The sequence below is a fragment of the Staurois parvus genome, unplaced genomic scaffold (genome assembly GCF_062004578.1).
Source record: "Staurois parvus isolate SC_StPar_1 unplaced genomic scaffold, SC_StPar_1.0 ptg001302l, whole genome shotgun sequence".
In the NCBI taxonomy this organism is placed as follows: domain Eukaryota; kingdom Metazoa; phylum Chordata; class Amphibia; order Anura; family Ranidae; genus Staurois; species Staurois parvus.
The window spans coordinates 12605369-12623280 of record NW_028319098.1 but is presented as its reverse complement, the minus strand read 5'-3'; the positions used below and the strand labels follow the sequence as shown (position 1 = coordinate 12623280).

General features: G+C 41.0%; 22 non-coding genes across 22 annotated transcripts; all 22 read right to left on the bottom strand.

Moving 5' to 3' along the window:
• Nucleotides 1–100: 100 nt before the first annotated feature.
• TRNAR-UCU (transfer RNA arginine (anticodon UCU)) lies at nt 101–185 on the bottom strand. The gene is given in 2 exon segments: nt 101–136; nt 149–185. It is a non-coding gene; the product is annotated as a tRNA-Arg (tRNA).
• A 1322-nt stretch (nt 186–1507) lies between these two features.
• Nucleotides 1508–1592, bottom strand: TRNAR-UCU (transfer RNA arginine (anticodon UCU)). The gene is given in 2 exon segments: nt 1508–1543; nt 1556–1592. It is a non-coding gene; the product is annotated as a tRNA-Arg (tRNA).
• A 623-nt stretch (nt 1593–2215) lies between these two features.
• TRNAR-UCU (transfer RNA arginine (anticodon UCU)) lies at nt 2216–2300 on the bottom strand. The gene is given in 2 exon segments: nt 2216–2251; nt 2264–2300. It is a non-coding gene; the product is annotated as a tRNA-Arg (tRNA).
• Nucleotides 2301–2923: 623 nt separating this feature from the next.
• Nucleotides 2924–3008, bottom strand: TRNAR-UCU (transfer RNA arginine (anticodon UCU)). Its single transcript is given in 2 exon segments — nt 2924–2959; nt 2972–3008. It is a non-coding gene; the product is annotated as a tRNA-Arg (tRNA).
• A 623-nt stretch (nt 3009–3631) lies between these two features.
• TRNAR-UCU (transfer RNA arginine (anticodon UCU)) lies at nt 3632–3716 on the bottom strand. The gene is given in 2 exon segments: nt 3632–3667; nt 3680–3716. It is a non-coding gene; the product is annotated as a tRNA-Arg (tRNA).
• A 621-nt stretch (nt 3717–4337) lies between these two features.
• Nucleotides 4338–4422, bottom strand: TRNAR-UCU (transfer RNA arginine (anticodon UCU)). The gene is given in 2 exon segments: nt 4338–4373; nt 4386–4422. It is a non-coding gene; the product is annotated as a tRNA-Arg (tRNA).
• Nucleotides 4423–5045: 623 nt separating this feature from the next.
• Nucleotides 5046–5131, bottom strand: TRNAR-UCU (transfer RNA arginine (anticodon UCU)). The gene is given in 2 exon segments: nt 5046–5081; nt 5094–5131. It is a non-coding gene; the product is annotated as a tRNA-Arg (tRNA).
• Nucleotides 5132–5753: 622 nt separating this feature from the next.
• TRNAR-UCU (transfer RNA arginine (anticodon UCU)) lies at nt 5754–5838 on the bottom strand. Its single transcript is given in 2 exon segments — nt 5754–5789; nt 5802–5838. It is a non-coding gene; the product is annotated as a tRNA-Arg (tRNA).
• A 623-nt stretch (nt 5839–6461) lies between these two features.
• TRNAR-UCU (transfer RNA arginine (anticodon UCU)) lies at nt 6462–6546 on the bottom strand. The gene is given in 2 exon segments: nt 6462–6497; nt 6510–6546. It is a non-coding gene; the product is annotated as a tRNA-Arg (tRNA).
• Nucleotides 6547–7167: 621 nt separating this feature from the next.
• On the bottom strand, nt 7168–7252 carry TRNAR-UCU (transfer RNA arginine (anticodon UCU)). Its single transcript is given in 2 exon segments — nt 7168–7203; nt 7216–7252. It is a non-coding gene; the product is annotated as a tRNA-Arg (tRNA).
• A 623-nt stretch (nt 7253–7875) lies between these two features.
• Nucleotides 7876–7961, bottom strand: TRNAR-UCU (transfer RNA arginine (anticodon UCU)). Its single transcript is given in 2 exon segments — nt 7876–7911; nt 7924–7961. It is a non-coding gene; the product is annotated as a tRNA-Arg (tRNA).
• Nucleotides 7962–8582: 621 nt separating this feature from the next.
• On the bottom strand, nt 8583–8667 carry TRNAR-UCU (transfer RNA arginine (anticodon UCU)). Its single transcript is given in 2 exon segments — nt 8583–8618; nt 8631–8667. It is a non-coding gene; the product is annotated as a tRNA-Arg (tRNA).
• Nucleotides 8668–9290: 623 nt separating this feature from the next.
• On the bottom strand, nt 9291–9375 carry TRNAR-UCU (transfer RNA arginine (anticodon UCU)). The gene is given in 2 exon segments: nt 9291–9326; nt 9339–9375. It is a non-coding gene; the product is annotated as a tRNA-Arg (tRNA).
• Nucleotides 9376–9996: 621 nt separating this feature from the next.
• Nucleotides 9997–10081, bottom strand: TRNAR-UCU (transfer RNA arginine (anticodon UCU)). The gene is given in 2 exon segments: nt 9997–10032; nt 10045–10081. It is a non-coding gene; the product is annotated as a tRNA-Arg (tRNA).
• Nucleotides 10082–10704: 623 nt separating this feature from the next.
• On the bottom strand, nt 10705–10789 carry TRNAR-UCU (transfer RNA arginine (anticodon UCU)). Its single transcript is given in 2 exon segments — nt 10705–10740; nt 10753–10789. It is a non-coding gene; the product is annotated as a tRNA-Arg (tRNA).
• A 1331-nt stretch (nt 10790–12120) lies between these two features.
• On the bottom strand, nt 12121–12205 carry TRNAR-UCU (transfer RNA arginine (anticodon UCU)). Its single transcript is given in 2 exon segments — nt 12121–12156; nt 12169–12205. It is a non-coding gene; the product is annotated as a tRNA-Arg (tRNA).
• A 623-nt stretch (nt 12206–12828) lies between these two features.
• Nucleotides 12829–12913, bottom strand: TRNAR-UCU (transfer RNA arginine (anticodon UCU)). The gene is given in 2 exon segments: nt 12829–12864; nt 12877–12913. It is a non-coding gene; the product is annotated as a tRNA-Arg (tRNA).
• A 1331-nt stretch (nt 12914–14244) lies between these two features.
• On the bottom strand, nt 14245–14329 carry TRNAR-UCU (transfer RNA arginine (anticodon UCU)). Its single transcript is given in 2 exon segments — nt 14245–14280; nt 14293–14329. It is a non-coding gene; the product is annotated as a tRNA-Arg (tRNA).
• A 623-nt stretch (nt 14330–14952) lies between these two features.
• TRNAR-UCU (transfer RNA arginine (anticodon UCU)) lies at nt 14953–15037 on the bottom strand. The gene is given in 2 exon segments: nt 14953–14988; nt 15001–15037. It is a non-coding gene; the product is annotated as a tRNA-Arg (tRNA).
• Nucleotides 15038–15660: 623 nt separating this feature from the next.
• On the bottom strand, nt 15661–15745 carry TRNAR-UCU (transfer RNA arginine (anticodon UCU)). Its single transcript is given in 2 exon segments — nt 15661–15696; nt 15709–15745. It is a non-coding gene; the product is annotated as a tRNA-Arg (tRNA).
• Nucleotides 15746–16368: 623 nt separating this feature from the next.
• Nucleotides 16369–16453, bottom strand: TRNAR-UCU (transfer RNA arginine (anticodon UCU)). Its single transcript is given in 2 exon segments — nt 16369–16404; nt 16417–16453. It is a non-coding gene; the product is annotated as a tRNA-Arg (tRNA).
• Nucleotides 16454–17075: 622 nt separating this feature from the next.
• Nucleotides 17076–17160, bottom strand: TRNAR-UCU (transfer RNA arginine (anticodon UCU)). The gene is given in 2 exon segments: nt 17076–17111; nt 17124–17160. It is a non-coding gene; the product is annotated as a tRNA-Arg (tRNA).
• Between the last annotated feature and the right edge of the window lie 752 nt (nt 17161–17912).

Sequence of the window (17912 nt, the reverse complement as noted above, 5' to 3'; positions counted from 1 at the left end):
AATCTACTTTACTATCGCTCCCGTATGAATGGAATCCTTTGCTTTACAGAAATAGAGCAGCAAGTGAGGAATGTAGCTATGGATGAGGTCTATATAAAACCGACTCTGGTGGGACTCGAACCCACAACCTTTGAATTACTACACTAGCTAGAAGTCCAATGCGCTATCCATTGCGCCACAGAGCCCTCTGTGATAGCTATCTTAGAGGATCTTTACTGAGGAACTACTAAAGGAGTAGAAAATATACTCTTCCAAAATATGGCTGACAATAGAGTGTAGGAATGAACTTAAGATTCGTTCCAGTTACAGTTTTGGACCGAAAGTTTCCTACTCATGTGTTCTTGTGATTGATGGATTTGTGGAGAGGCAGGCCAAAGATTAGGGATTTGCATTTTTAAAGGTGAGAGATGGCAAGGGTTGAATTGCAAGTTTAGTGGTGTCATTGGTTAAGGCGGGACATGCTTTGATAATATTATGGAGATGAAGGTAGCAAGATTTGGAAAGTGAATGGATGTGTGTTAGAAATAGGAGAGGACAGAGTCCAGGATTACGACTAGCACGAGGGAAGAGAGGGATAGAATGCAGCTTAGCTTACTGCTTCCCCTCTTTGCTCCGTATTTCACAGGGTACCTCTAATTTTGTTGAATTGATTAGTCAACTCTCAAGAGAACCTTGAATTAAAAAGCTCTATCATTAACTTTTTTAGCAAATCTACTTTACTATCGCTCCCGTATGAATGGAATCCTTTGCTTTACAGAAATAGAGCAGCAAGTGGGGAATGTAGCTATGGATGAGGTCTATATAAAACCGACTCTGGTGGGACTCGAACCCACAACCTTTGAATTACTAAACCAGCTAGAAGTCCAATTCGCTATCCATTGCGCCTCTGTGATAGCTATCTTAGAAGATCGTTACTGAGGAACTACTAAAGGAGTAGAAAATAAACTCTTCCAAAATATGGCTGACAATAGAGTGTAGGAATGAACTTATGTTTCGTTCCAGTTACAGTTTTGGACCGAAAGTTTCCTACTCATGTGTTCTTGTGATTGATGGATTTGTGGAGAGGCAGGCCAAAGATTAGGGATTTGCATTTTTAAAGGTGAGAGATGGCAAGGGTTGAATTGCAAGTTTAGTGGTATCATTGGTTAAGGCGGGACATGCTTTGATAATATTATGGAGGTGAAGGTAGCAAGATTTGGAAAGTGAATGGATGTGTGTTAGAAATAGGAGAGGACAGAGTCCAGGATTACGACTAGCACGAGGGAAGAGAGGGATAGAATGCAGCTTAGCTTACTGCTTCCCCTCTTTGCTCCGTATTTCACAGGGTACCTCTAATCTTGTTGAATTGATTAGTCAACTCTCAAGAGAACCTTGAATTAAAAAGCTCTATCATTAACTTTTTTAGCAAATCTACTTTACTATCGCTCCCGTATGAATGGAATCCTTTGCTTTACAGAAATAGAGCAGCAAGTGAGGAATGTAGCTATGGATGAGGTCTATATAAAACCGACTCTGGTGGGACTCGAACCCACAACCTTTGAATTACTACACTAGCTAGAAGACCAATGCGCTATCCATTGCGCCACAGAGCCCTCTGTGATAACTATCTTAGAGGATCGTTACTGAGGAACTACTAAAGGAGTAGAAAATAAACTCTTCCAAAATATGGCTGACAATAGAGTGTAGGAATGAACTTATGTTTCGTTCCAGTTACAGTTTTGGACCGAAAGTTTCCTACTCATGTGTTCTTGTGATTGATGGATTTGTGGAGAGGCAGGCCAAAGATTAGGGATTTGCATTTTTAAAGGTGAGAGATGGCAAGGGTTGAATTGCAAGTTTAGTGGTATCATTGGTTAAGGCGGGACATGCTTTGATAATATTATGGAGGTGAAGGTAGCAAGATTTGGAAAGTGAATGGATGTGTGTTAGAAATAGGAGAGGACAGAGTCCAGGATTACGACTAGCACGAGGGAAGAGAGGGATAGAATGCAGCTTAGCTTACTGCTTCCCCTCTTTGCTCCGTATTTCACAGGGTACCTCTAATCTTGTTGAATTGATTAGTCAACTCTCAAGAGAACCTTGAATTAAAAGGCTCTATCAATAACTTTTTTAGCAAATCTACTTTACTATCGCTCCCGTATGAATGGAATCCTTTGCTTTACAGAAATAGAGCAGCAAGTGAGGAATGTAGCTATGGATGAGGTCTATATAAAACCGACTCTGGTGGGACTCGAACCCACAACCTTTGAATTACTACACCAGCTAGAAATACAATGCGCTATCCATTGCGCCACAGAGCCCTCTGTGATAGCTATCTTAGAGGATCTTTACTGAGGAACTACTAAAGGAGTAGAAAATAAACTCTTCCAAAATATGGCTGACAATAGAGTGTAGGAATGAACTTAAGATTCGTTCCAGTTACAGTTTTGGACCGAAAGTTTCCTACTCATGTGTTCTTGTGATTGATGGATCTGTGGAGAGGCAGGCCAAAGATTAGGGATTTGCATTTTTAAAGGTGAGAGATGGCAAGGCTTGAATTGCAAGTTTAGTGGTATCATTGGTTAAGGCGGGACATGCTTTGATAATATTATGGAGGTGAAGGTAGCAAGATTTGGAAAGTGAATGGATGTGTGTTAGAAATAGGAGAGGACAGAGTCCAGGATTACGACTAGCACGAGGGAAGAGAGGGATAGAATGCAGCTTAGCTTACTGCTTCCCCTCTTTGCTCCGTATTTCACAGGGTACCTCTAATCTTGTTGAATTGATTAGTCAACTCTCAAGAGAACCTTGAATTAAAAGGCTCTATCATTAACTTTTTTAGCAAATCTACTTTACTATCGCTCCCGTATGAATGGAATCCTTTGCTTTACAGAAATAGAGCAGCAAGTGAGGAATGTAGCTATGGATGAGGTCTATATAAAACTGACTCTGGTGGGACTCGAACCCACAACCTTTGAATTACTACACCAGCTAGAAGTCCAATGCGCTATCCATTGCGCCAAAGAGCCCTCTGTGATAGCTATCTTAGAGGAACTTTACTGAGGAACTACTAAAGGAGTAGAAAATAAACTCTTCCAAAATATGGCTGACAATAGAGTGTAGGAATGAACTTAAGATTCATTCCAGTTACAGTTTTGGAGCGAACGTTTCCTACTCATGTGTTCTTGTGATTGATGGATTTGTGCAGAGGCATGCCAAAGATTAGGGATTTGTATTTTTAAAGGTGAGAGATGGCAAGGGTTGAATTGCAAGTTTAGTGGTGTCATTGGTTACGGCGGGACATGCTTTGATAATATTATGGAGGTGAAGGTAGCAAGATTTGGAAAGTGAATGGATGTGTGTTTGAAATAGGAGAGGACAGAGTCCAGGATTACGACTAGCACGAGGGAAGAGAGGGATAGAATGCAGCTTAGCTTACTGCTTCCCCTCTTTGCTCCGTATTTCACAGGGTACCTCTAATCTTGTTGAATTGATTAGTCAACTCTCAAGAGAACCTTGAATTAAAAAGCTCTCTCATTAACTTTTTTAGCAAATCTACTTTACTATCGCTCCCGTATGAATGGAATCCTTTGCTTTACAGAAATAGAGCAGCAAGTGAGGAATGTAGCTATGGATGAGGTCTATATAAAAACGACTCTGGTGGGACTCGAACCCACAACCTTTGAATTACTACAACAGCTAGAGGTCCAATGCGCTATCCATTGCGCCACAGAGCCCTCTGTGATAGCTATCTTAGAGGATCTTTACTGAGGAACTAATAAAGGAGTAGAAAATAAACTTCCAAAATATGTCTGACAATAGAGTGTAGGAATGAACTTAAAATTCATTCCAGTTACAGGTTTGGAGCGAACGTTTCCTACTCATGTGTTCTTGTGATTGATGGATTTGTGGAGAGGCAGGCCAAAGATTATGGATTTGTATTTTAAAAGGTGAGAGATGGCAAGGGTTGAATTGCAAGTTTAGTGGTGTCATTGGTTAAGGCGGGACATGCTTTGATAATATTATGGAGGTGAAGGTAGCAAGATTTGGAAAGTGAATGGATGTGTGTTAGAAATAGGAGAGGACAGAGTCCAGGATTACGACTAGCACGAGGGAAGAGAGGGATAGAATGCAGCTTAGCTTACTGCTTCCCCTCTTTGCTCCGTATTTCACAGGGTACCTCTAATCTTGTTGAATTGATTAGTCAAATCCGAAGAGAACCTTGAATTAAAAAGCTCTATCATTAACTTTTTTAGCAAATCTACTTTACTATCGCCTTCGTATGAATGGAATCCTTTGCTTTACAGAAATAGAGCAGCAAGTGAGGAATGTAGCTACGAAAGAGGTCTATATGAAACCGACTCTGGTGGGACTCGAACCCACAACCTTTGAATTACTACACTAGCTAGAAGTCCAATGCGCTATCCATTGCGCCACAGAGCCCTCTGTGATAGCTATCTTAGAGGATCTTTACTGAGGAACTACTAAAGGAGTAGAAAATATACTCTTCCAAAATATGGCTGACAATAGAGTGTAGGAATGAACTTAAGATTCGTTCCAGTTACAGTTTTGGACCGAAAGTTTCCTACTCATGTGTTCTTGTGATTGATGGATTTGTGGAGAGGCAGGCCAAAGATTAGGGATTTGCATTTTTAAAGGTGAGAGATGGCAAGGGTTGAATTGCAAGTTTAGTGGTGTCATTGGTTAAGGCGGGACATGCTTTGAAAATATTATGGAGGTGAAGGTAGCAAGATTTGGAAAGTGAATGGATGTGTGTTAGAAATAGGAGAGGACAGAGTCCAGGATTACGACTAGCACGAGGGAAGAGAGGGATAGAATGCAGCTTAGCTTACTGCTTCCCCTCTTTGCTCCGTATTTCACAGGGTACCTCTAATCTTGTTGAATTGATTAGTCAACTCTCAAGAGAACCTTGAATTAAAAGGCTCTATCATTAACTTTTTTAGCACATCTACTTTATTATCGCTCCCGTATGAATGGAATCCTTTGCTTTACAGAAATAGAGCAGCAAGTGAGGAATGTAGCTATGGATGAGGTCTATATCAAACCGACTCTGGTGGGACTCGAACCCACAACCTTTGAATTACTACACCAGCTAGAAGTCCAATGCGCTATCCATTGCGCCACAGAGGCCTCCATTAGAGCTATCTTAGAGGATCCTTACTGAGGAACTACTAAAGGAGTAGAAAATAAACTCTTCCAAAATATGGCTGACAATAGAGTGTAGGAATGAACTTAAGATTCGTTCCAGTTACAGTTTTGGACCGAATGTTTCCTACTCATGTGTTCTTGTGATTGATGGATCTGTGGAGAGGCAGGCCAAAGATTAGGGATTTGCATTTTTAAAGGTGAGAGATGGCAAGGCTTGAATTGCAAGTTTAGTGGTATCATTGGTTAAGGCGGGACATGCTTTGATAATATTATGGAGGTGAAGGTAGCAAGATTTGGAAAGTGAATGGATGTGTGTTAGAAATAGGAGAGGACAGAGTCCAGGATTACGACTAGCACGAGGGAAGAGAGGGATAGAATGCAGCTTAGCTTACTGCTTCCCCTCTTTGCTCCGTATTTCACAGGGTACCTCTAATCTTGTTGAATTGATTAGTCAACTCTCAAGAGAACCTTGAATTAAAAGGCTCTATCATTAACTTTTTTAGCAAATCTACTTTACTATCGCTCCCGTATGAATGGAATCCTTTGCTTTACAGAAATAGAGCAGCAAGTGAGGAATGTAGCTATGGATGAGGTCTATATAAAACTGACTCTGGTGGGACTCGAACCCACAACCTTTGAATTACTACACCAGCTAGAAGTCCAATGCGCTATCCATTGCGCCAAAGAGCCCTCTGTGATAGCTATCTTAGAGGAACTTTACTGAGGAACTACTAAAGGAGTAGAAAATAAACTCTTCCAAAATATGGCTGACAATAGAGTGTAGGAATGAACTTAAGATTCATTCCAGTTACAGTTTTGGAGCGAACGTTTCCTACTCATGTGTTCTTGTGATTGATGGATTTGTGCAGAGGCATGCCAAAGATTAGGGATTTGTATTTTTAAAGGTGAGAGATGGCAAGGGTTGAATTGCAAGTTTAGTGGTGTCATTGGTTACGGCGGGACATGCTTTGATAATATTATGGAGGTGAAGGTAGCAAGATTTGGAAAGTGAATGGATGTGTGTTTGAAATAGGAGAGGACAGAGTCCAGGATTACGACTAGCACGAGGGAAGAGAGGGATAGAATGCAGCTTAGCTTACTGCTTCCCCTCTTTGCTCCGTATTTCACAGGGTACCTCTAATCTTGTTGAATTGATTAGTCAACTCTCAAGAGAACCTTGAATTAAAAAGCTCTCTCATTAACTTTTTTAGCAAATCTACTTTACTATCGCTCCCGTATGAATGGAATCCTTTGCTTTACAGAAATAGAGCAGCAAGTGAGGAATGTAGCTATGGATGAGGTCTATATAAAAACGACTCTGGTGGGACTCGAACCCACAACCTTTGAATTACTACAACAGCTAGAAGTCCAATGCGCTATCCATTGCGCCACAGAGCCCTCTGTGATAGCTATCTTAGAGGATCTTTACTGAGGAACTAATAAAGGAGTAGAAAATAAACTTCCAAAATATGTCTGACAATAGAGTGTAGGAATGAACTTAAAATTCATTCCAGTTACAGGTTTGGAGCGAACGTTTCCTACTCATGTGTTCTTGTGATTGATGGATTTGTGGAGAGGCAGGCCAAAGATTATGGATTTGTATTTTAAAAGGTGAGAGATGGCAAGGGTTGAATTGCAAGTTTAGTGGTGTCATTGGTTAAGGCGGGACATGCTTTGATAATATTATGGAGGTGAAGGTAGCAAGATTTGGAAAGTGAATGGATGTGTGTTAGAAATAGGAGAGGACAGAGTCCAGGATTACGACTAGCACGAGGGAAGAGAGGGATAGAATGCAGCTTAGCTTACTGCTTCCCCTCTTTGCTCCGTATTTCACAGGGTACCTCTAATCTTGTTGAATTGATTAGTCAAATCCGAAGAGAACCTTGAATTAAAAAGCTCTATCATTAACTTTTTTAGCAAATCTACTTTACTATCGCCTTCGTATGAATGGAATCCTTTGCTTTACAGAAATAGAGCAGCAAGTGAGGAATGTAGCTACGAAAGAGGTCTATATGAAACCGACTCTGGTGGGACTCGAACCCACAACCTTTGAATTACTACACTAGCTAGAAGTCCAATGCGCTATCCATTGCGCCACAGAGCCCTCTGTGATAGCTATCTTAGAGGATCTTTACTGAGGAACTACTAAAGGAGTAGAAAATATACTCTTCCAAAATATGGCTGACAATAGAGTGTAGGAATGAACTTAAGATTCGTTCCAGTTACAGTTTTGGACCGAAAGTTTCCTACTCATGTGTTCTTGTGATTGATGGATTTGTGGAGAGGCAGGCCAAAGATTAGGGATTTGCATTTTTAAAGGTGAGAGATGGCAAGGGTTGAATTGCAAGTTTAGTGGTGTCATTGGTTAAGGCGGGACATGCTTTGAAAATATTATGGAGGTGAAGGTAGCAAGATTTGGAAAGTGAATGGATGTGTGTTAGAAATAGGAGAGGACAGAGTCCAGGATTACGACTAGCACGAGGGAAGAGAGGGATAGAATGCAGCTTAGCTTACTGCTTCCCCTCTTTGCTCCGTATTTCACAGGGTACCTCTAATCTTGTTGAATTGATTAGTCAACTCTCAAGAGAACCTTGAATTAAAAGGCTCTATCATTAACTTTTTTAGCACATCTACTTTATTATCGCTCCCGTATGAATGGAATCCTTTGCTTTACAGAAATAGAGCAGCAAGTGAGGAATGTAGCTATGGATGAGGTCTATATCAAACCGACTCTGGTGGGACTCGAACCCACAACCTTTGAATTACTACACCAGCTAGAAGTCCAATGCGCTATCCATTGCGCCACAGAGGCCTCCATTAGAGCTATGTTAGAGGATCCTTACTGAGGAACTACTAAAGGAGTAGAAAATAAACTCTTCCAAAATATGGCTGACAATAGAGTGTAGGAATGAACTTAAGATTCGTTCCAGTTACAGTTTTGGACCAAAAGTTTCCTACTCATGTGTTCTTGTGATTGATGGATCTGTGGAGAGGCAGGCCAAAGATTAGGGATTTGCATTTTTAAAGGTGAGAGATGGCAAGGGTTGAATTGCAAGTTTAGTGGTGTCATTGGTTAAGGCGGGACATGCTTTGATAATATTATGGAGGTGAAGGTAGCAAGATTTGGAAAGTGAATGGATGTGTGTTAGAAATAGGAGAGGACAGAGTCCAGGGTTACGACTAGCACGAGGGAAGAGAGGGATAGAATGCAGCTTAGCTTACTGCTTCCCCTCTTTGCTCCGTATTTCACAGGGTACCTCTAATCTTGTTGAATTGATTAGTCAACTCTGAAGAGAGCCTTGAATTAAAAAGCTCTATCATTAACTTTTTAGCAAATCTACTTTACTATCGCTCCCGTATGAATGGAATCCTTTGCTTTACAGAAATAGAGCAGCAAGTGAGGAATGTAGCTATGGATGAGGTCTATATAAAACCGACTCTGGTGGGACTCGAACCCACAACCTTTGAATTACTACACCAGCTAGAAGTCCAATGCGCTATCCATTGCACCACAGAGCCCTCTGTGATAGCTATCTTAGAGGATCTTTACTGAGGAACTACTAAAGGAGTAGAAAATAAACTCTTCCAAAATATGGCTGACAATAGAGTGTAGGAATGAACTTAAGATTCATTCCAGTTACAGTTTTGGAGCGAACGTTTCCTACTCATGTGTTCTTGTGATTGATGGATTTGTGGAGAGGCATGCCAAAGATTAGGGATTTGTATTTTTAAAGGTGAGAGATGGCAAGGGTTGAATTGCAAGTTTAGTGGTGTCATTGGTTAAGGCGGGACATGCTTTGATAATATTATGGAGGTGAAGGTAGCAAGATTTGGAAAGTGAATGGATGTGTGTTTGAAATAGGAGAGGACAGAGTCCAGGATTACGACTAGCACGAGGGAAGAGAGGGATAGAATGCAGCTTAGCTTACTGCTTCCCCTCTTTGCTCCGTATTTCACAGGGTACCTCTAATCTTGTTGAATTGATTAGTCAACTCTCAAGAGAACCTTGAATTAAAAAGCTCTCTCATTAACTTTTTTAGCAAATCTACTTTACTATCGCTCCCGTATGAATGGAATCCTTTGCTTTACAGAAATAGAGCAGCAAGTGAGGAATGTAGCTATGGATGAGGTCTATATAAAAACGACTCTGGTGGGACTCGAACCCACAACCTTTGAATTACTACACCAGCTAGAAGTCCAATGCGCTATCCATTGCGCCACAGAGCCCTCTGTGATAGCTATCTTAGAGGATCTTTACTGAGGAACTAATAAAGGAGTAGAAAATAAACTTCCAAAATATGTCTGACAATAGAGTGTAGGAATGAACTTAAAATTCATTCCAGTTACAGTTTTGGAGCGAACGTTTCCTACTCATGTGTTCTTGTGATTGATGGATTTGTGGAGAGGCAGGCCAAAGATTATGGATTTGTATTTTAAAAGGTGAGAGATGGCAAGGGTTGAATTGCAAGTTTAGTGGTGTCATTGGTTAAGGCGGGACATGCTTTGATAATATTATGGAGGTGAAGGTAGCAAGATTTGGAAAGTGAATGGATGTGTGTTAGAAATAGGAGAGGACAGAGTCCAGGATTACGACTAGCACGAGGGAAGAGAGGGATAGAATGCAGCTTAGCTTACTGCTTCCCCTCTTTGCTCCGTATTTCACAGGGTACCTCTAATCTTGTTGAATTGATTAGTCAACTCCCAAGAGAACCTTGAATTAAAAAGCTCTATCATTAACTTTTTTAGCAAATCTACTTTACTATTGCCTTCGTAAGAATGGAATCCTTTGCTTTACAGAAATAGAGCAGCAAGTGAGGAATGTAGCTACGAAAGAGGTCTATATGAAACCGACTCTGGTGGGACTCGAACCCACAACCTTTGAATTACTACACTAGCTAGAAGTCCAATGCGCTATCCATTGCGCCACAGAGCCCTCTGTGATAGCTATCTTAGAGGATCTTTACTGAGGAACTACTAAAGGAGTAGAAAATATACTCTTCCAAAATATGGCTGACAATAGAGTGTAGGAATGAACTTAAGATTCGTTCCAGATACAGTTTTGGAGCGAAAGTTTCCTACTCATGTGTTCTTGTGATTGATGGATATGTGGAGAGGCAGGCCAAAGATTAGGGTTTTGCATTTTTAAAGGTGAGAGATGGCAAGGGTTGAATTGCAAGTTTAGTGGTGTCATTGGTTACGGCGGGACATGCTTTGATAATATTATGGAGGTGAAGGTAGCAAGATTTGGAAAGTGAATGGATGTGTGTTAGAAATAGGAGAGGACAGAGTCCAGGATTACGACTAGCACGAGGGAAGAGAGGGATAGAATGCAGCTTAGCTTACTGCTTCCCCTCTTTGCTCCGTATTTCACAGGGTACCTCTAATCTTGTTGAATTGATTAGTCAACTCTCAAGAGAACCTTGAATTAAAAGGCTCTATCATTAACTTTTTTAGCAAATCTACTTTACTATCGCTCCCGTATGAATGGAATCCTTTGCTTTACAGAAATAGAGCAGCAAGTGAGGAATGTAGCTATGGATGAGGTCTATATAAAAACGACTCTGGTGGGACTCGAACCCACAACCTTTGAATTACTACACCAGCTAGAAGTCCAATGCGCTATCCATTGCACCAAAGAGCCCTCTGTGATAGCTATCTTAGAGGAACTTTACTGAGGAACTACTAAAGGAGTAGAAAATAAACTCTTCCAAAATATGGCTGACAATAGAGTGTAGGAATGAACTTAAGATTCATTCCAGTTACAGTTTTGGAGCGAACGTTTCCTACTCATGTGTTCTTGTGATTGATGGATTTGTGGAGAGGCAGGTCAAAGTTTAGGGATTTGCATTTTTAAAGGTGAGAGATGGCAAGGGTTGAATTGCAAGTTTAGTGGTGTCATTGGTTAAGGCGGGACATGCTTTGATAATATTATGGAGGTGAAGGTAGCAAGATTTGGAAAGTGAATGGATGTGTGTTAGAAATAGGAGAGGACAGAGTCCAGGTTTACGACTAGCACGAGGGAAGAGAGGGCTAGAATGCAGCTTAGCTTACTGCTTCCCCTCTTTGCTCCGTATTTCACAGGGTACCTCTAATCTTGTTGAATTGATTAGTCAACTCTCAAGGGAACCTTGAATTAAAAAGCTCTATCATTAACTTTTTTAGCATATCTACTTTACTATCGCTCCCGTATGAATGGAATCCTTTGCTTTACAGAAATAGAGCAGCAAGTGAGGAATGTAGCTATGGATGAGGTCTATATAAAACCGACTCTGGTGGGACTCAAACCCACAACCTTTGAATTACTACACCAGCTAGAAGTCCAATGCACTATCCATTGCGCCATAGAGCCCTCCATGAGAACTAGCTTAGAGGATCTTTACTGAGGAACTACTAAAGGAGTAGAAAAGAAACTCTTCCAAAATATGGCTGACAATAGAGTGTAGGAATGAACTTAAGATTCGATCCAGTTACAGTTTTGGACCGAAAGTTTCCTACTCATGTGTTCTTGTGATTGATGGATCTGTGGAGAGGCAGGCCAAAGATTAGGGATTTGCATTTTTAAAGGTGAGAGATGGCAAGGGTTGAATTGCAAGTTTAGTGGTGTCATTGGTTAAGGCGGGACATGCTTTGATAATATTATGGAGGTGAATGTAGCAAGATTTGGAAAGTGAATGGATGTGTGTTAGAAATAGGAGAGGACAGAGTCCAGGATTACGACTAGCACGAGGGAAGAGAGGGATAGAATGCAGCTTAGCTTACTGCTTCCCCTCTTTGCTCCGTATTTCACAGGGTACCTCTAATCTTGTTGAATTGATTAGTCAACTCTCAAGAGAACCTTGAATTAAAAAGCTCTATCATTAACTTTTTTAGCAAATCTACTTTACTATCGCTCCCGTATGAATGGAATCCTTTGCTTTACAGAAATAGAGCAGCAAGTGAGGAATGTAGCTATGGATGAGGTCTATATAAAACTGACTCTGGTGGGACTCGAACCCACAACCTTTGAATTACTACACCAGCTAGAAGTCCAATGCGCTATCCATTGCGCCACAGAGCCCTCCATGAGAGCTATCTTAGAGGATCCTTACTGAGGAACTACTAAAGGAGTAGAAAATAAACTCTTCCAAAATATGGCTGACAATAGAGTGTAGGAATGAACTTAAGATTCGTTCCAGATACAGTTTTGGAGCGAAAGTTTCCTACTCATGTGTTCTTGTGATTGATGGATATGTGGAGAGGCAGGCCAAAGATTAGGGTTTTGCATTTTTAAAGGTGAGAGATGGCAAGGGTTGAATTGCAAGTTTAGTGGTGTCATTGGTTACGGCGGGACATGCTTTGATAATATTATGGAGGTGAAGGTAGCAAGATTTGGAAAGTGAATGGATGTGTGTTAGAAATAGGAGAGGACAGAGTCCAGGATTACGACTAGCACGAGGGAAGAGAGGGATAGAATGCAGCTTAGCTTACTGCTTCCCCTCTTTGCTCCGTATTTCACAGGGTACCTCTAATCTTGTTGAATTGATTAGTCAACTCTCAAGAGAACCTTGAATTAAAAGGCTCTATCATTAACTTTTTTAGCAAATCTACTTTACTATCGCTCCCGTATGAATGGAATCCTTTGCTTTACAGAAATAGAGCAGCAAGTGAGGAATGTAGCTATGGATGAGGTCTATATAAAAACGACTCTGGTGGGACTCGAACCCACAACCTTTGAATTACTACACCAGCTAGAAGTCCAATGCGCTATCCATTGCACCAAAGAGCCCTCTGTGATAGCTATCTTAGAGGAACTTTACTGAGGAACTACTAAAGGAGTAGAAAATAAACTCTTCCAAAATATGGCTGACAATAGAGTGTAGGAATGAACTTAAGATTCATTCCAGTTACAGTTTTGGAGCGAACGTTTCCTACTCATGTGTTCTTGTGATTGATGGATTTGTGGAGAGGCAGGTCAAAGTTTAGGGATTTGCATTTTTAAAGGTGAGAGATGGCAAGGGTTGAATTGCAAGTTTAGTGGTGTCATTGGTTAAGGCGGGACATGCTTTGATAATATTATGGAGGTGAAGGTAGCAAGATTTGGAAAGTGAATGGATGTGTGTTAGAAATAGGAGAGGACAGAGTCCAGGTTTACGACTAGCACGAGGGAAGAGAGGGCTAGAATGCAGCTTAGCTTACTGCTTCCCCTCTTTGCTCCGTATTTCACAGGGTACCTCTAATCTTGTTGAATTGATTAGTCAACTCTCAAGGGAACCTTGAATTAAAAAGCTCTATCATTAACTTTTTTAGCATATCTACTTTACTATCGCTCCCGTATGAATGGAATCCTTTGCTTTACAGAAATAGAGCAGCAAGTGAGGAATGTAGCTATGGATGAGGTCTATATAAAACCGACTCTGGTGGGACTCAAACCCACAACCTTTGAATTACTACACCAGCTAGAAGTCCAATGCACTATCCATTGCGCCATAGAGCACTCCATGAGAACTAGCTTAGAGGATCTTTACTGAGGAACTACTAAAGGAGTAGAAAAGAAACTCTTCCAAAATATGGCTGACAATAGAGTGTAGGAATGAACTTAAGATTCGATCCAGTTACAGTTTTGGACCGAAAGTTTCCTACTCATGTGTTCTTGTGATTGATGGATCTGTGGAGAGGCAGGCCAAAGATTAGGGATTTGCATTTTTAAAGGTGAGAGATGGCAAGGGTTGAATTGCAAGTTTAGTGGTGTCATTGGTTAAGGCGGGACATGCTTTGATAATATTATGGAGGTGAATGTAGCAAGATTTGGAAAGTGAATGGATGTGTGTTAGAAATAGGAGAGGACAGAGTCCAGGATTACGACTAGCACGAGGGAAGAGAGGGATAGAATGCAGCTTAGCTTACTGCTTCCCCTCTTTGCTCCGTATTTCACAGGGTACCTCTAATCTCGTTGAATTGATTAGTCAACTCTCAAGAGAACCTTGAATTAAAAGGCTCTATCATTAACTTTTTTAGCAAATCTACTTTACTATCGCTCCCGTATGAATGGAATCCTTTGCATTACAGAAATAGAGCAGCAAGTGGGGAATGTAGCCATGGATGAGGTCTATATAAAACCGACTCTGGTGGGACTCGAACCCACAACCTTTGAATTACTACACCAGCTAGAAGTCCAATGCGCTATCCATTGCGCCACAGAGCCCTCTGTGATAGCTAACTTAGAGGATCTTTACTGAGGAACTACTAAAGGAGTAGAAAATGAACTCTTCCAAAATATGGCTGACAATAGAGTGTAGGAATGAACTTAAGATTCATTCCAGTTACAGTTTTGGAGCGAACGTTTCCTACTCATGTGTTCTTGTGATTGATGGATTTGTGGAGAGGCAGGCCAAAGATTAGGGATTTGTATTTTTAAAGGTGAGAGATGGCAAGGGTTGAATTGCAAGTTTAGTGGTGTCATTGGTTAAGGCGGGACATGCTTTGATAATATTATGGAGGTGAAGGTAGCAAGATTTGGAAAGTGAATGGATGTGTGTTAGAAATAGGAGAGGACAGAGTCCAGGATTACGACTAGCACGAGGGAAGAGAGGGATAGAATGCAGCTTAGCTTACTGCTTCCCCTCTTTGCTCCGTATTTCACAGGGTACCTCTAATCTTGTTGAATTGATTAGTCAACTCTCAAGAGAACCTTGAATTAAAAGGCTCTATCATTAACTTTTTTAGCAAATCTACTTTACTATCGCTCCCGTATGAATGGAATCCTTTGCTTTACAGAAATAGAGCAGCAAGTGAGGAATGTAGCTATGGATGAGGTCTATATAAAAATGACTCTGGTGGGACTCGAACCCACAACCTTTGAATTACTACACCAGCTAGAAGTCCAATGCGCTATCCATTGCACCAAAGAGCCCTCTGTGATAGCTATCTTAGAGGAACTTTACTGAGGAACTACTAAAGGAGTAGAAAATAAACTCTTCCAAAATATGGCTGACAATAGAGTGTAGGAATGAACTTAAGATTCATTCCAGTTACAGTTTTGGAGCGAACGTTTCCTACTCATGTGTTCTTGTGATTGATGGATTTGTGGAGAGGCAGGTCAAAGTTTAGGGATTTGCATTTTTAAAGGTGAGAGATGGCAAGGGTTGAATTGCAAGTTTAGTGGTGTCATTGGTTAAGGCGGGACATGCTTTGATAATATTATGGAGGTGAAGGTAGCAAGATTTGGAAAGTGAATGGATGTGTGTTAGAAATAGGAGAGGACAGAGTCCAGGTTTACGACTAGCACGAGGGAAGAGAGGGATAGAATGCAGCTTAGCTTACTGCTTCCCCTCTTTGCTCCGTATTTCACAGGGTACCTCTAATCTTGTTGAATTGATTAGTCAACTCTCAAGGGAACCTTGAATTAAAAAGCTCTATCATTAACTTTTTTAGCAAATCTACTTTACTATCGCTCCCGTATGAATGGAATCCTTTGCTTTACAGAAATAGAGCAGCAAGTGAGGAATGTAGCTATGGATGAGGTCTATATAAAACCGACTCTGGTGGGACTCAAACCCACAACCTTTGAATTACTACACCAGCTAGAAGTCCAATGCGCTATCCATTGCGCCATAGAGCCCTCCATGAGAATTAGCTTAGAGGATCTTTACTGAGGAACTACTAAAGGAGTAGAAAAGAAACTCTTCCAAAATATGGCTGACAATAGAGTGTAGGAATGAACTTAAGATTCGATCCAGTTACAGTTTTGGACCGAAAGTTTCCTACTCATGTGTTCTTGTGATTGATGGATCTGTGGAGAGGCAGGCCAAAGATTAGGGATTTGCATTTTTAAAGGTGAGAGATGGCAAGGGTTGAATTGCAAGTTTAGTGGTGTCATTGGTTAAGGCGGGACATGCTTTGATAATATTATGGAGGTGAATGTAGCAAGATTTGGAAAGTGAATGGATGTGTGTTAGAAATAGGAGAGGACAGAGTCCAGGATTACGACTAGCACGAGGGAAGAGAGGGATAGAATGCAGCTTAGCTTACTGCTTCCCCTCTTTGCTCCGTATTTCACAGGGTACCTCTAATCTCGTTGAATTGATTAGTCAACTCTCAAGAGAACCTTGAATTAAAAGGCTCTATCATTAACTTTTTTAGCAAATCTACTTTACTATCGCTCCCGTATGAATGGAATCCTTTGCATTACAGAAATAGAGCAGCAAGTGGGGAATGTAGCCATGGATGAGGTCTATATAAAACCGACTCTGGTGGGACTCGAACCCACAACCTTTGAATTACTACACCAGCTAGAAGTCCAATGCGCTATCCATTGCGCCACAGAGCCCTCTGTGATAGCTAACTTAGAGGATCTTTACTGAGGAACTACTAAAGGAGTAGAAAATGAACTCTTCCAAAATATGGCTGACAATAGAGTGTAGGAATGAACTTAAGATTCATTCCAGTTACAGTTTTGGAGCGAACGTTTCCTACTCATGTGTTCTTGTGATTGATGGATTTGTGGAGAGGCAGGCCAAAGATTAGGGATTTGTATTTTTAAAGGTGAGAGATGGCAAGGGTTGAATTGCAAGTTTAGTGGTGTCATTGGTTAAGGCGGGACATGCTTTGATAATATTATGGAGGTGAAGGTAGCAAGATTTGGAAAGTGAATGGATGTGTGTTAGAAATAGGAGAGGACAGAGTCCAGGATTACGACTAGCACGAGGGAAGAGAGGGATAGAATGCAGCTTAGCTTACTGCTTCCCCTCTTTGCTCCGTATTTCACAGGGTACCTCTAATCTTGTTGAATTGATTAGTCAACTCTGAAGAGAGCCTTGAATTAAAAAGCTCTATCATTAACTTTTTAGCAAATCTACTTTACTATCGCTCCCGTATGAATGGAATCCTTTGCTTTACAGGAATAGAGCAGCAAGTGAGGAATGTAGCTATGGATGAGGTCTATATAAAAACGACTCTGGTGGGACTCGAACCCACAACCTTTGAATTACTACATCAGCTAGAAGTCCAATGCGCTATCCATTGCGCCACAGAGCCCTCTGTGATAGTTATCTTAGAGGATCTTTACTGAGGAACTACTAAAGGAGTAGAAAATGAACTCTTCCAAAATATGGCTGACAATAGAGTGTAGGAATGAACTTAAGATTCATTCCAGTTACGGTTTTGGAGCGAAAGTTTCCTACTCATGTGTTCTTGTGATTGATGGATTTGTGGAGAGGCAGGCCAAAGATTAGGGATTTGTATTTTTAAAGGTGAGAGATGGCAAGGGTTAAATTGCAAGTTTAGTGGTGTCATTCGTTAAGGCGGGACATGTTTTGATAATATTATGGAGGTGAAGGTAGCAAGATTTGGAAAGTGAATGGATGTGTGTTAGAAATAGGAGAGGACAGAGTCCAGGATTACGACTAGCACGAGGGAAGAGAGGGATAGAATGCAGCTTAGCTTACTGCTTCCCCTCTTTGCTCCGTATTTCACAGGGTACCTCTAATCTTGTTGAATTGATTAGTCAACTCTCAAGGGAACCTTGAATTAAAAAGCTCTATCATTAACTTTTTTAGCAAATCTACTTTACTATCGCTGCCGTATGAATGGAATCCTTTGCTTTACAGAAATAGAGCAGCAAGTGAGGAATGTAGCTATGGATGAGGTCTATATAAAAACGACTCTGGTGGGACTCGAACTCACAACCTTTGAATTACTACACCAGCTAGAAGTCCAATGCGCTATCCATTGCACCACAGAGGCCTCTGTGATAGCCTTCTTAGAGGATCTTTACTAAGGAACTACTA